Source organism: Procambarus clarkii, chromosome 28, assembly GCF_040958095.1.
Source record: "Procambarus clarkii isolate CNS0578487 chromosome 28, FALCON_Pclarkii_2.0, whole genome shotgun sequence".
Lineage (NCBI taxonomy): Eukaryota > Metazoa > Arthropoda > Malacostraca > Decapoda > Cambaridae > Procambarus > Procambarus clarkii.
The window spans coordinates 42,551,657-42,566,404 of record NC_091177.1 but is presented as its reverse complement, the minus strand read 5'-3'; positions in this window follow the sequence as shown (position 1 = coordinate 42,566,404).

Below are 14,748 nucleotides of genomic sequence, written 5' to 3'. Positions count from 1 at the left end.
AATAATAATCCTCCACAATAACACTCCTTAAAGATACACAACAATAACCCTCCATAATATTCCACAACAATAACACTCCATGTTAAACCACTATAATAACCTTTTATATTAATCCACCACAATAACCCTCCAAAATTTTCAACTACAATAACCTTCCAGAACAATCCACTAGAATAACCCTCCATAATAATCCACAACAATAACCCAGCATAATAATACATACACAATACCCCTCTATAGCAATCTACCATAATAATCCTCCATAATAATCCAACACAATAACCCTTCAAAATAATCCACGTCATAAACTCACCATAATGATCCACAACAATAAACCTCCATAATAATCCACCACACCAACCCTGTATAATAATCAACCACAACAACCCTCCATAATATTCCACCACAATAACTCTCCATAATAATCCACCACAAAAATCTAAAAAAATAACACAATAACCCTTAAAAATATTCCATCACAATAATCCTCCATACTAATCCACGACAATAACCCTCAATAATAATCCACCACAATAAACCTCTATAATAATCCACCACAATCATCCTCAAATTTGATCTTCGTAATGAATGAAAAGTAGACTTTCCAATAATATGTAAAGAAAAATATCCAACAAGATTTGATTACCTGCAAGGATAGAAGGGAATCATCAGGGGAAGCACCAAGCCATTGCAACTATATAGCACTGGAAAGGTATCAGGATAAGGATTTGGGATGGAACGGGGGAAGGAATGGTGCGCAACCACTTGGACGGTCGGGGATTGAACGCCGACTTGCATCAAGCGTAAGTGGTAAGGTAAAGTACCTCTGTACTTCAATGTCATGTACTTAATTAACCTTTTCTAAGTTAACTTATCAAAACTTAATTTTTCCAAAGTTATGATGGAATATTTATCTTGAGTTGTCGAATTACTGGACCACTGGACCCTGTACTGTCCCCATCGCGCAGTGGTAAAACACTTACCCTGCGTCAGGGTGCGAGTGTTTAGTACTCACTAAACCTTTTAGTACTGGAGTACTAAACGTGAGAGGTCAAGGAAGTACACCAGTACTAAACGTGAGAGGTCAAGGAAGTACACCAGTACTAAACGTGAGAGGTCAAGGAAGTACACCAGTACTAAACGTGAGAGGTCAAGGAAGTACACCAGTACTAAACGTGAGAGGTCAAGGAAGTACACCAGTACTAAACGTGAGAGGTCAAGGAAGTACACCAGTACTAAACGTGAGAGGTCAAGGAAGTACACCAGTACTAAACGTGAGAGGTCAAGGAAGTACACCAGTACTAAACGTGAGAGGTCAAGGAAGTACACAAGTACTAAACGTGTGAAGTCAGGTTAATACTCCAGTACTAAACGTGAGATGTCGTGGAAGTACTACAGTACTAAACGTGTGAGATGTAGGAAGAACATCAATACTAAACGTGTGAAGTTAGGGAAGTACTCCATTAGTTAGGGTGTGAGGTCAAGGAAGTACTCCAGTACTCAAGGTGTGAGGTCAAGGAAATCCAGTACTAAGTGTGTGTGGTCAAGGAAGAACTCCAGTACTCAAGGTGTCAGGTCAAGGAAGTACACCAGTACCAAACGTGTGAGGTCAAGGAAGTACACCAGTACCAAACGTGTGAGGTCAAGAAGTACTCCTTGTAAACTGTTAAGGTAAAAGGAAGAGGATCGGTTGTGTGGGGTCGACCTGTGGACCGTCGTGACCCCCAGCGGGTGACCCCAAACACTGACCATGACTTTTCTTCATTAATAATGTCCTCAACCCAGTAATTTGTACACCTCAGGAAAGGTGTATATATTACGTGAGTTAGGAATTTTATTAATAGTTTGAATAAAGGAAAATAACCAGTCTTAATTATCAGCCGTTGGAAACTGCAGTATTATCCTGGTGTAATAACCGCTCGTAGTGGTAATTCAGGTAATTAGTGGTTAGTTAATGATTATAATAGTGGTTATCTCAGGTAATTAACAACTGTAAATATTATCAACAAATACTTGCAGTAATAACCGGAAATAATAAAGAGAAGTAATAACCTTCTGTAAAAGTTTGACATAATAACTCGCCCTAATAATCTCCAGTAATAACACATCATAATAACCTGACGCAATAACGTACAAAAATAACATCAAGTTATTTACTCACGTAATATCTTACATAAATTAAAAAAAAAAATGTAAAACCCTGTTCAACAACTTCCTCATAACTCCGTGCCCCAATAACTTTCTTCAATATCCTCACGTAATAACTTCCAGAAATATCCTCGTCCTAATAGTCTGGTGTAACCAGCCTTAACAACCAGCCTGTGTAAATGATCAGACTTAACAATCAGTTGTTAAAACTTTCATAGTAACCTGTAATAACAACCCGCCTCACTAACCAGCAACAATATTAATAAACATCAAGCTGGAATAACAACCTGCTGTTATATCCTGCTTGTAATAGCTTATTATAGCTACTTATAATATAGTTTTAATAGTTTTCTGTAAAAATATCCCCAAGTAATAACCTACAATAACACCCTTTTGTAATAATAACCCATAGTAATAACCTACAAAAATTCCCTGTTGTAATAATATCCTTTTAGTAATAATCTTCAATAATAGCTTGTTTTAATAATAACCTGCAATAATTTTGCAATATAAAATATTATATTAAGAATCATTTAAACCCAATTATATCTTTTGTTCTAATAGTCGCTTTTAATTTATTAATGAAGCCAAACTTCTGAGGTGACTTTATGTTTCATCTGCTGTTCAGAACTTTATTCAACATGTTCAGTTGCTGAGTTTGTTACGTGTTTTGAGTAATTATATTAAAATGTTGACTTAAGGTAAAAGGAAGAAATGCGTGAACATCGGGTCGACCTGAGGACCGTCGGGACGCAAGCGGGTGACCCCAGACATTGACCATGGTTCTTCCTAATTAATAAAGCCATCAACCCAGTAATGACCCAGCATGACTTCTCCTTCTCAGGTGATCCGCCTGAACAACTAAATAATTCACCATAATAACCCTCCATAATAATCCACCACAATAACCCCTCAAAATAATCTGCCACAATAACCCACTTCAATAACATTTCATAATAATCCACAACAATAACCCACTATAATAATCCACCACATTAACCCTCAATAATAATAATCCATCACAATAATCCACCACAATAACCCTACATAATAATCCTTCACAAGAACCCTCCAAAATAATCCACCACAATATCCTTCATTAATAATCCACGAAAATAACCCACCATAATAATCATAATAATCCACCACAATAACTTTCCATAATAATCCACTACAATAACCCTCCAAAATAATCAACCACAATAACCCTCAATAATAATCCTCGACAATAACCCACCATAATAATCCACAACAATAACCAACTACAATAATCCACTACAATAACCTTCCATAATAATCCACTACAATAACACTCCAAAATAATCCACCACAATAACCCACCATAATAATCCACCACAATAACCCACCATAATAATCCACCACAATAACCCACCATAATAATCCACCACAATAACCCACCATAATAATCCACCACAATAACCCACCATAATAACCAACAGTTTACACAGCACACAACCCACTCTACTGACACTGTCACTGGGCCAAGAACTCTTAGTTTGGTAAGAAATGTAAAATATCGGGAAAACTGCCACCCAGCTATAGTGACAGGCCTGGCACCATACCCAGGCACCCATATACAGCTGGTCCACCCAACTTGCTATAATGACAAGACCTACCACCATATCCAGACACATAATGTTATGACCCAAGGTAGCCTGGGGAAACGAGTCTACCTGATGAGAGTTTATTTTGCATTTCTGACAAGAGATTAAGAGGTCAGAGGAAGAAATATATATAATAAACATCAATGAATATTTAATAATACAGGCAGAGAATGAGCATCTTGTCAATGTTACTGGAGATAGGATGTCGACAGTTTGTGACATTATGTGACGCTAGCAGACATGGTATTGCCCCTTGAGTTGCCGCAGTCGTCAGAGGTGAACGTGCGTTCCAGTGGTCCAGGAATATTGAAGAATACGGCTATGTATGAAGTATTTGAGTGCCGGCTACAGTGCATGACTGTTGAAGAAGCTGCCGAGTGTGTGACGCACGTTAATTCTCGGTATTTATGAAGATTTGGAGACGACCTGACGTCTTATGGTGGTCGTACCTGTGTGGAAATACAGTTATAGGATGAAGACCTAAGGGAATATTTGGAGTGTTTTCAGTTGGTAGCAGCCAAGGAGGTTCTATTGTAATATAACTTTTTTTGTACATATTCATGTGTATGTTTTTTTGTATTGTTTCATTTGTTAGATGGTTTTTGCTCTTGTCCTAGTGAGACTTCTTGGTTAGAGAGAGAGAGAGAGAGACGGCTGTAACTTGGGTGATATTGGACAATAACTCATCAAAGGGGAATTTAAGAGATCATCCCAGAATAAGAAAATTGCGGGGAGTCACGGCGGCTCGATTTGAGTGTGTCCTCATGACAATTAGGCAGTGGATCAGCACCCCTGAATAATGGTGACGCTGAACCCCTCTTCAAGATCATGACGCTTTCCAAGGTGATCTCCCAAATAATTGCAAGCACTCCATTGTCCATCCTGGTCGACTGACAGACAGCATAAGAAGTGTGGCTGTCATGGTTGGTCATATTTCTGTCAGGGAGTGGTTGGGGTCTCTGTTCGACAGTAGCCTAGTACTGTATCAGGTTGGTTAAATAACCAAGTTTCAAAGAAAATCTCCAACCCCCAGATAGAATTGGGGTCCAGTCCGGGATTGAATTGACACACCCACAGTTCGAGTCCAGGAGGTTGGACTGACACACCCATAGCAGCTGTAGGTAGCACATAACTGTTTGACGATTATCTCTCTCTCTCAGGAAGACTCCCGGAACAGGAAGGATAGGGTGCAAGCATTTGTAGAGCCCAGCAAGCCTGAAGATGTAGAAGGGTGCACAAGGGACCAGTTAAGACAAATTGCGGAGAAATGTGGTGTTAGGGTTAAGTCATCCAAAGTGGCTGGAATAAAGGAGGAGATCTTTAGGCAGTTGAAAGCTAGGAATGAAGTGGTAGAACAATGAGCCCAGAAAAGAGGTGAAGGTGGAAAGGAAGATGCCAAACGAGACGAAGTGTGATCCCAAGGATCAAGTAGGAATACTCGCAGTAGTAGGAGTAGCTGCAGTAGCCGAAATAGGCGAAATATAATCTTGGAAAGGTTTCAGGTAGATCTCCAGATGGAACAAGAACGTGAGGACAGAGAGGCAGTTCCAACTAGAGAGGTTGAAGCAAGAATTAGAGGTAGAAAAAGAGAAAAGTAAAGTGGAACAAGAAAAGGAGATAATTAAATTAGAGGAAGAAATTGAAAACGAAAAAACCAGGGTAAGGGAACTGGAGCTAGAACAAGAGAAAGAGAAAACAAAACTGGAAATAGAAGCAAACAGAGCTTTGTCAGAGCATGGAATTGAACGTGGTTTGCCAGAGGGCACCACACACGTGTGGTGTCACAGTGAACTCTGTCTCTGTGAACTCCCACAGGATCACAGTTAGAGAAAAAGATATTCCACTGTTTGTGCCGGAGGAGTCAGAAAGCCTCATCGACCACTTTGAGAAGGTAGCCGACATCAAACAATGGGCCCACTCTCCACAGGGAGAGTGGGCCCAATTGGTCCAATTACGGTTGACTGGTGCTGCCAGAGAGTGGCAGAACCAGTCAACCTGGTCTGACTACTGGATTGTGAAGAACAGCAGATTGTGTTCGTTTCAGTTAACCCCTGAAGCAAATAGGAAGCGCTTCAGAGAAATGACGAAAGCTCCTGCAAGCACATTTGCCGAGACAACTAGAGACCTGGAAAGGCGTTTCCAGAGGTGGATGGAAGCTGTCTGGGTGGAATTTCATAATGATCTAAAACAGTTGATGATCATGGAGAAATTTCTAGAAATGATGCACCCCGAGACGAAATTCAAGATCCAAGAGGCAGGAGTAAGAAATGTGAGAGACGTAGCAGAGAGTGCAGATATGATTACAGAGGCTTATCAGAGCGATATGATTACAGAGGCTTATCATAGCCTGAGGGAAAACAGATGGAAAAGTGATGTGAGTCATAATTATGGGAGACCCAGGGGAGCCTGGGGTGAGAACAATTTTGTTAGATGAGCGAATAGACGAAAGTGTCCTAAAACACAGAAAAGGAGGTCATATACCTCATCTGAAAGTGAGGATGAAGGAGTTGAGCGAGAAACTAAGTATGTTCCATGGAGTCAAGAGCCAGATTTACGAAGCAGTAACACAAGTACTTACGAACGTGTACATCTTTCCTCATACTTTGACGGCTTTGGTTACATTTATTAAACAGTTTACAAGCATGAAAACTTCCCAATCAACTGATGTCATTGTTATAAATAGCCTCCCGGTGCTTCTGAGCTCATTAACTGTTTAATAATTGTTAACAGAACCGCCAAAGATTGAAGAAAGATGTACGGTTCGTAAGTGTTTGCAAAACTGCTTCGTGAGTCTGGCCCCAGGTTCGAAAGTGCTTGCAAAACTGCTTCGTGAGTCTGGCCCCAGGTTCGAAAGTGCTTGCATAACTGCTTCGTGAGTCTGGCCCCAGGTTCGAAAGTGCTTGCAAAACTGCTTCGTGAGTCTGGCCCCAGGTTCGAAAGTGCTTGCAAAACTGTTTCGTGAGTCTGGCCCCAGGTTCGAAAGTGCTTGCAAAACTGCTTCGTGAGTCTGGCCCCAGGTTCGAAAGTGCTTGCATAACTGCTTCGTGAATCTGGCCACAAGAGACTAGCAAGACACAGCATAGTGCAGGTAGTGCGCCTGTGCAGAGAACCTCCAACGCGAATGGACAGAGCCAAAGCCACTCAGAGGGATATAGAAGAAATAACTCCCAAGTAAGATGCTACAAATGTAACGGACATGGTCACATGATGAGAGATAGTAGACAGGATAAGAGAGTTGTGACCCCTGACAATGCATGACCCCCGAAACTCATGTGTGAATTTAATATAGGACAAACCACAGAAAGGAAGCTTAGTGAACGAGAGGTATGGTCCGTTCACCAGTAAAGTTTGGGTCAGCATAGCAGACCAACCTGAAGTGGAAGTAAATATCCTCAGAGATACAGAAGCGAATCAAAGCTTGATTCTGAGAAGCCTGAACTGGGATGATTGACTTTTAGCTGGCATTCGGAAAATAAATGTGCATGGGTTATTGTCGGAGAGTGACATGCCCATATGTACTGTCAGACTGAAGTCAGACTATTTGTCGGCAGAGGTAATGTTGGGCGTGTGTCCTGACATACCTGTTCCAGGGATACAAGTGATCCTGGGTAATGACTTGTTCGGGTCGAATGTGTTACTGGTGCTCATAGTGAAAGCTGATGAGTCAGAGGATAGCCAAGTCATTGTGTAGCCTCCCTGCCTGTGTAGTGACCAGGGCAGAGGTTGCCGACGAGCGAGACACTGGTGGTGAAGTAACAGTGTTGACTCCACTGAGGAAGAGACCTACGTGGAGATAGCATGGCTTTTTGGTGAAGGTCCAACTCGTGAAAACGAGGGCACTGAGAGGTCAGAGATGAAGATGACCTGCCGGAGAAGATGAATATGAATAGAGTGAACCTAAGTAGAGCCCAACCTGCTGAACTGAAGAACCAGAAAGTGGAGATAACTGTGTTGAACAGAGGTCAAGAAGAATGTGTTCAGACTGAGGACGAGAATAGGGTGACAAGTCGTCCACAGGAACAGAAGTGTTGGGATGATGAAGTTGAGTGGTGTGAGATGTCAGAAGTTGTCACATTTCTCCGGAAGTGTGTAGGAGAGACAGTGAAGAGGAGTGATAGCCAAGACGATGAAGTGAGAAAAGATAGTATTGTAGAGAGATAGCACTCTAGCACTCTAGAAGAGGTAGAGCAACAAGTACGGTCGAATACAGTTGAGTGTGGTACAACACTTGAGGAACCCTGGAGGGAACGAGGAAGAGTTAAATAGGAAGAATTAGAATTGCGTAGTAGAGCGGAACTGGAGAAGAGGAAGATAATAGTGCAAGCATGAAGGAGTAGAAGAAAGTCTAAGGTTCGCTGAGAGTCGAAGAGGATGAAGTTACAGGTTAATGTGTAGATAAAAGAAGAGATAGTCGATGAAGACGACAAAGTGAAGTATGATGGCAACGGACTGAAGCCTGAGGACGACGAACCGAGGTATGAGGACGACAGAGGAGGTACAGACAATAGATGTCTAGCTCTTGACTTGTGGAATGCAGGGAGAGGAGACGGAGAGGACAACAGTAAGTTAGAGAGGTCTGAGGGAGTGAAGATGTCCAACACGGACAGCCTAGTTAAGATGCGAGAGAACTTGGGTCATTTAGAGGATGACCATGTTTCCAACGAGTGATGAACCAAATGCTGCAAGGCACAACGGGTTGAGGAGTATACATCGACGATATTGTAGTGTTTGAAGACTCCTGGAGGGAGCATGTAGACAGACTACTGGATTTGTTCCGGCGATTAGAGAAGGCCAATATGACAATTACCTTAGCAAAGAGGGAATTAAAAAAAGCCCGACTGGAGCACCTAGGTTATGTTGTAGGGCAAGGCGAGATTGCTCCAGTGAGGACGACGGTTGAAGTCATTAATAATTTCCCAGTACCCAAATGAAAGAAGGAATTGTTGAGGTACCTAGGAATGATTGGATATTATCGGAAATTATTTAAGAATTTGCACACCGTAACCACTCCTGTGACGAGTTTATTGTCTAAGAATAAAAAGTTGGAGTGAAACGGAATAGCACAAAAGTCTTTGATAAAACCAAGAGACTATTGACTGAAGCACCGTTTGCGTTGTTTATGGATGCCAGTAACTTAGGGGGCCCGGAGCTCCTAATGACGCAGCGGAAGGATGAAATTTATCGCCCCGTGTCTTTCTTCTCCAAGAAGTTTGTCAAGCATCAGAGATCATACAGTACCGTAGAGAAGGAGACCTTAGCATTGGCATTGATCCTGGCATTAAAACATTTTGAAGTATACGTTAGTGGGGGAGGACACCCAGTTATATATATATATATATATATATATATATATATATATATATATATATATATATATATATATATATATATATATATATATATAATAAACTTCAGTGAGTGATTAAATAATACAGGCAGAGAATGAGCATCTTGTCAATGTTACTGGAGATAGGATGTCACTAGTTTGTGAAGTTATGTGATGCTAGCAGACGTCGTAACGCCACTTGAGTTGCCGCAGTCGTCAGATGAGAACGTGCATTTCAGTGTCCCAGGAATATAGAGGAATAAGGCTCTGGATGAAGTATTTGGGTGCCGGGTACAGTGCATGACTCTTGAGGAAGCTGCCAAGGGCGCGACGCACGTTACTTGTCGATATTTATGAAGATTTGGAGACAACCTGAAGTCTAGTGGTGGTCGTACCTGTGTGGAAATCTTAATCGTGGTATCCTCATGTGGAGGAGGTTTAGCAGGGGTCTATGAGTGGAGCCTGCCAGGCGACTGTGTGAGCTCAAGTCAGGAGCAGAAGAAGAGCAGTGAGGCAGTTTTAAGGAAACTTTATTGGACGTCTTAGAGGACGCAATCTTGGAGCGCCAAAGTTGAGCGTCCCCGAGATACGAATTCTGCGAGTTTTTGTAGGAGAAGTTAGTGAAGGAACTTCGCACCAGAGGAGGAGTATAAGCTGAACTTCCAGTGGGAACTAAACTCCAAGGTGGAGTAGGACTTCCAGTGAGGAGTGGAACTCCATGGACATAATGAATCGTCAAGTATTGTAGGGAGCTACACGTCTTTAGTGTGAAGCTATGTGAGAGAGCTTCACTGACATTCGAGGAGGACTTCGAACAGGAGCAGCAGATTGGAGGAACTGCATAGAGCACCTAATCTCATTTCGAGGATCCAGACAGATGTAATTGATAGTCCTCGAGGAATAGAACAGAGGGTCATATGGACACATTGACGTTTAAAGGAGTGCTTGACTGTGTTTCTGGTGAAAGGCGCAGTGCAAGTTGAAAGATGGTTGTCTATTTTGCAGTAGGAGTTGAATGAATATTTTTGTGACCTGTATTTCAGCCCAAAGCAGTGAAGGATCCAGTACCTTGTGAGCTGAAGATTGAGCAGCAGCCTAATATGGTTATATGATGAAGACCAAAGGGAATATTGGAGTGTTATCAGTTGGTAGTAGCCTCGGAGGTTGCATTGTAATATCACTATTCTTGAACATATTCATGTGTATGTTTTTATGTTTTAAATGTTTCATATGTTAGCTGGTGTTTGCTCTTGTCCTGGTGAGGCTTCTTGGCTAGTGAGAGAGAGAGAGACACTTCTGTAACTTGGGTGATAGTGGACAATAACTCTTCAAAGGGAATTTGAGAGATCATCCCAGAATAAGGAGAGCGCGGCGGCTCGATTTGGGTGTGACTCATGACAATTAGGCCGTGGAGCCGCACCCCTGAATAAAGGTGACGCTGATCCCCTCACCAAGATCAAGACGCTTACCAGGGTAATCTCTCTAATAATTGCATCTCTCCAGTGCCCATTGCTGATCGACTGACGGCAGCAGAAGTGTGGCTGTCGTGGTCAGTCATATTTCTGTCAGGGAGTGGTTGGGGTCTCTGTTCTATGGTAAGCTAGTATCAGGTTGGTTAAATAACCAAGTTTCATAGAAAATCCCGCCACCCCATACTAAAATCAGCTGGGCCACCCAGCTTGCTGTAGTGACAGGCCTATCACCATACCCAGGAGCCCATGCACAGCTGGTCCACCCAGTTTGCTATAGTGAGACCTGACACCATACCATGCACCCTTAAAGCTGGTCCACAAAGCTTGCAATAGTTGCTGGTAATATCCAGCACTATAACATGCTGCAACACCCTGTATAACCAGCTTTCGTAAATCCTCACCCCAATAATCCATCTTAACAAACCTAATAACCTTTATGTAATAGCCTGATATAATAACCGACAACAACAATTAGTTTGGATAAATGACCAGACGTAACAATCAGTTGTTAAACTATCCCTAGTCACCTGTTATAATAACCTGCAACTATAATCAGTCTCAATATCCTAAATGAATAACGAGCTGGCATAACAACTTAAAATTATAACTTGCATTAAAATCCTACGAGAATAGCCTGTTGTAATAATATCCCGGAGTAATACGATATGTGTTCAGTTTATTTTTAAACCCCAATTTTGTTCAATATCAATAAACAGCAAACGAAAATAACAACCTGCTCTTATAATCTGCACTTGAACGCAACAATAATAGCCTGTTGTATTAATAACAAGTAGTAATAACCCACAGCAAAATCCTGTTGTAAAAATATTATTAATAACCTACAGTAATAGGTTGTTGAAATAATAACCTACATTAATCATATACAATAACTGCCTGTAGTAATAATAACTAGCAGTTATAGCAGATATTATTAGATTGTTGTAATAATAACCTTCAGAAATCACCTACAATAATATCCTGTTTTAATAATATTCTGCAGTAATAACCTACAATAATAGCCTGTTGTTATAATAAAGCGAAGAAATTTCACAAAAAAATATTATATTAAGTATCATTTAAACCCCAGTTATATATTTTGTTCTGAGTCGCTTTTTAATTGTTATTAAAACCAAAGTTCGGAGGTGACTTTATGTTTCATCTTTTGTTAAGGACTTTATTCAACATGTTCGGTTGCAGAGTTTATTACGTGATTTGGGTAATTATATTAAAATGAAAGGTAAAACTTAGGTAAAAGGAAGAAGGTATAGTCAATAGGGATCGACCTGAGGACCGTCGTGACCCCAGCGGGTGACCCCACACACTGACCATGACTCTTCCTGATTAGTCAAGACTCACAAAGTATTATATAGCAGCCCGTCCTTTTAGGGTTTCCCAACGTCAAGAAACTGTCGTACTAAAGTTCCATTATCATAACCTACCAGAGGACCCAAAACACAAAACGGGAGAGTATGAAAATTTCGCGAGCCGCTACCATTTTCTAGTACGAAAATTTATTGGCCTTAGATAGAGTATACGTCAAAATGCGACGTTCTATTTGGAGGACGGGTTGTATATAGACCTTCACCTCAACACTAAGTGACACTAAGAACCTTTATCTGAAGGAAGTGATAACCATTAAGGAGTGAAAACTGCCCTCAAGTACTTATGAGAAAAGTCTTAATACAAGACTCCTGTTATTTTAAGAATGAAAACGTTGACTCGTGTCAAGACTGTTATGACCTCTGGGTCATCAGAGGTCACCAGTGTGTTTACTTATGTTGGCATTAATCAACGGTTGCACTGTAGATATCACGTGATCATGTATACTTTGTAGCTCGCTTATCAAATAGTCATGAATACTGTAGAGGTGCCCTGACAGCCACGTGGTCATGTATACTGTAGAGCTGACCTGACCGCCAAGTAGTCATGTATACTGTAGAACTGACTTGATATCCACGTACTGTAGAGTTGAAAGTCACGTGGTCATGTATACTGTACAGCTGACTTGACAGCCACGTGGGCATGAGAAGCTGCTGGTCTTGCAACCAAAAGGTCATATATTTTGTGAAATTGGCTTGTTAGGCAACGAGGTGGTTATGTATACTCTGGAGATGTTAACCTAGCAACGATGTTGTCATGTATACTGCAAGGTTGCTTGTCTGAAAACTACCTTGTTTTGTACACAGCGAAGCTGGCATGTCTGTCAACCACGAAGTTCTCAATATTGTGGAACTGTTTGTCTGGTAAACCAAGAGGTCAGGTACACTGTGATGTTGGTTTACCTGGCAACCACATGTTCATGTAACCTGTAGAAGCCCTCGTCTGGCAGTCACATTCTCAGGTATACTGTGGAGTTGTCAGTCTAACAACCTGCGAACATAACCAGACCTTAAAACCTGTTCCTATATCACAACTAATAACTAATAGTTATAACCAGCAGTAATTATCTGTCCAAATGACTTGTAAAATTCTTGCTGGTTTTGCCTTGGCAATATTTTGCTGTAACAGCCTTCAGAAATTGCATATCATAATTGCTTCAATAACAGCCTTCAATGATAACTAGCAGTAATAATCTTCAGAAAAAGTCTTTCTCAAAAGAAACATATTTTATGAAACCCGTTTTTATTTGTTATTGAATAAGGAATAATATTTTCCATGTGCGATATTATGAGTACAAATTATAACCTGTCATCAAGTTGCATCATGTTGCATTGTAACAAGCTAAGCTGGTTAAGAAACTTACAGAGCTTGTATTATATGGTATCATACAGGGGACACAATCTAGGATGGGAGTCAGTGGTGCTGTCTACCTGAATTGTCAGACAAGATTCCCAATGTGATTACAGCGGGGGATTAGTCAGATTTGCCAAACACGTTGTGTTTAACTCACTAAGCTAAGTTACAGAAATGCACGTATTAAAGTAATATACATATTAAAGTAGTATAATCAACCTTGCCTAAGCACCTATGTTAATTTAACATCATTTAGAATAAAGAGAAACTTGGGGAACTTACAAAGCCGACCCAGGTCAGGATGCAAGTGGACCACCCCCCCCCCCCCTCCCCACCAAGCCTGCATCTCACCCCCCACCTTCACCCTTCCTCTCTTCCCAGACGCCACCTTAGTTAATTTATCATGTACAAGGTTATTGCTGAGTTTTGAGATTATTATATATCTGAGACTGGGATCAAGATCTACAGTAAGCAAGGAAATATATAGACTCCTTTTAATAGTAACAAGTGTTTGGGGAAAGGGGCAGAGAATTCATTTAGAATAATAACTACTTTCTGATGAGCCGTGTGACCTCATCCCAGTTAAAAGAACATCAAAACTTGTGGAAAATAAGTACCTATCATCTTGTTTATTAACTCATTTAAATGAGGTAAATTCATAGGATATATAAAATGGAAATTAATAATTAAACCTGATTAGTGTCTATATAATTACCATGTGTTTGAATAGATTATCTTTGTCAATTAACCAGGATAGCTAGTCTGTCAGTGAGTGAGAGGGGCGGAGTAATCTTGGGTAGCTGCTGGAAGCTGGGTCAAGGACAAGGAGTCAGTGAGTTTGGGGCATCAGCTGGGCAAGACAGGTCCCTCCCTGAGACAGGGTCGCAACATCTGACCCGGGGTCTTGGCATGTAAGGTAAAATGGCTTTTCTTGTAGTGAAGTGTCCAGTTAATGTAATCGTCATCAGTGCCTCAGATAGCAAGTGTTCATTCTTTGTAAAATATATATCTTTTATGTTTAATTAAACTTGTAATTGAATTAAGGTGTTTTGAGTGAGTTTCCCCCATTTTTATGTGTTCCTGTATTAATGAATCCACGATCCATGGATTGTTGAGTAAACCTCATGTTAACTTTGTAAGCCTCCCTTAGTCTATTCAAAATATATATATAAGCTCCTTCAGTTGAGTTAGTCCACACTTTAGAGTAGATTCAATCCTCCCGTTCACATAATTGGGGAACCACTGTCGTTGGTTCAGAAGTAATTGATTTGCCAGTTCCCGCAATCAATTAGGGGGATTATAGAGATATTCGGGATCGGTGGTGGCAGCAGGAGGGTCTCAGAGTTTTGCTAGTAACAAGGTACAACGTTCTCGTGTCGTGATGTGTAGGTGATAAAACGCCCAAGGTCGCGAGGGCGAAACTGAAGGTCCAGCAGGACTCTGG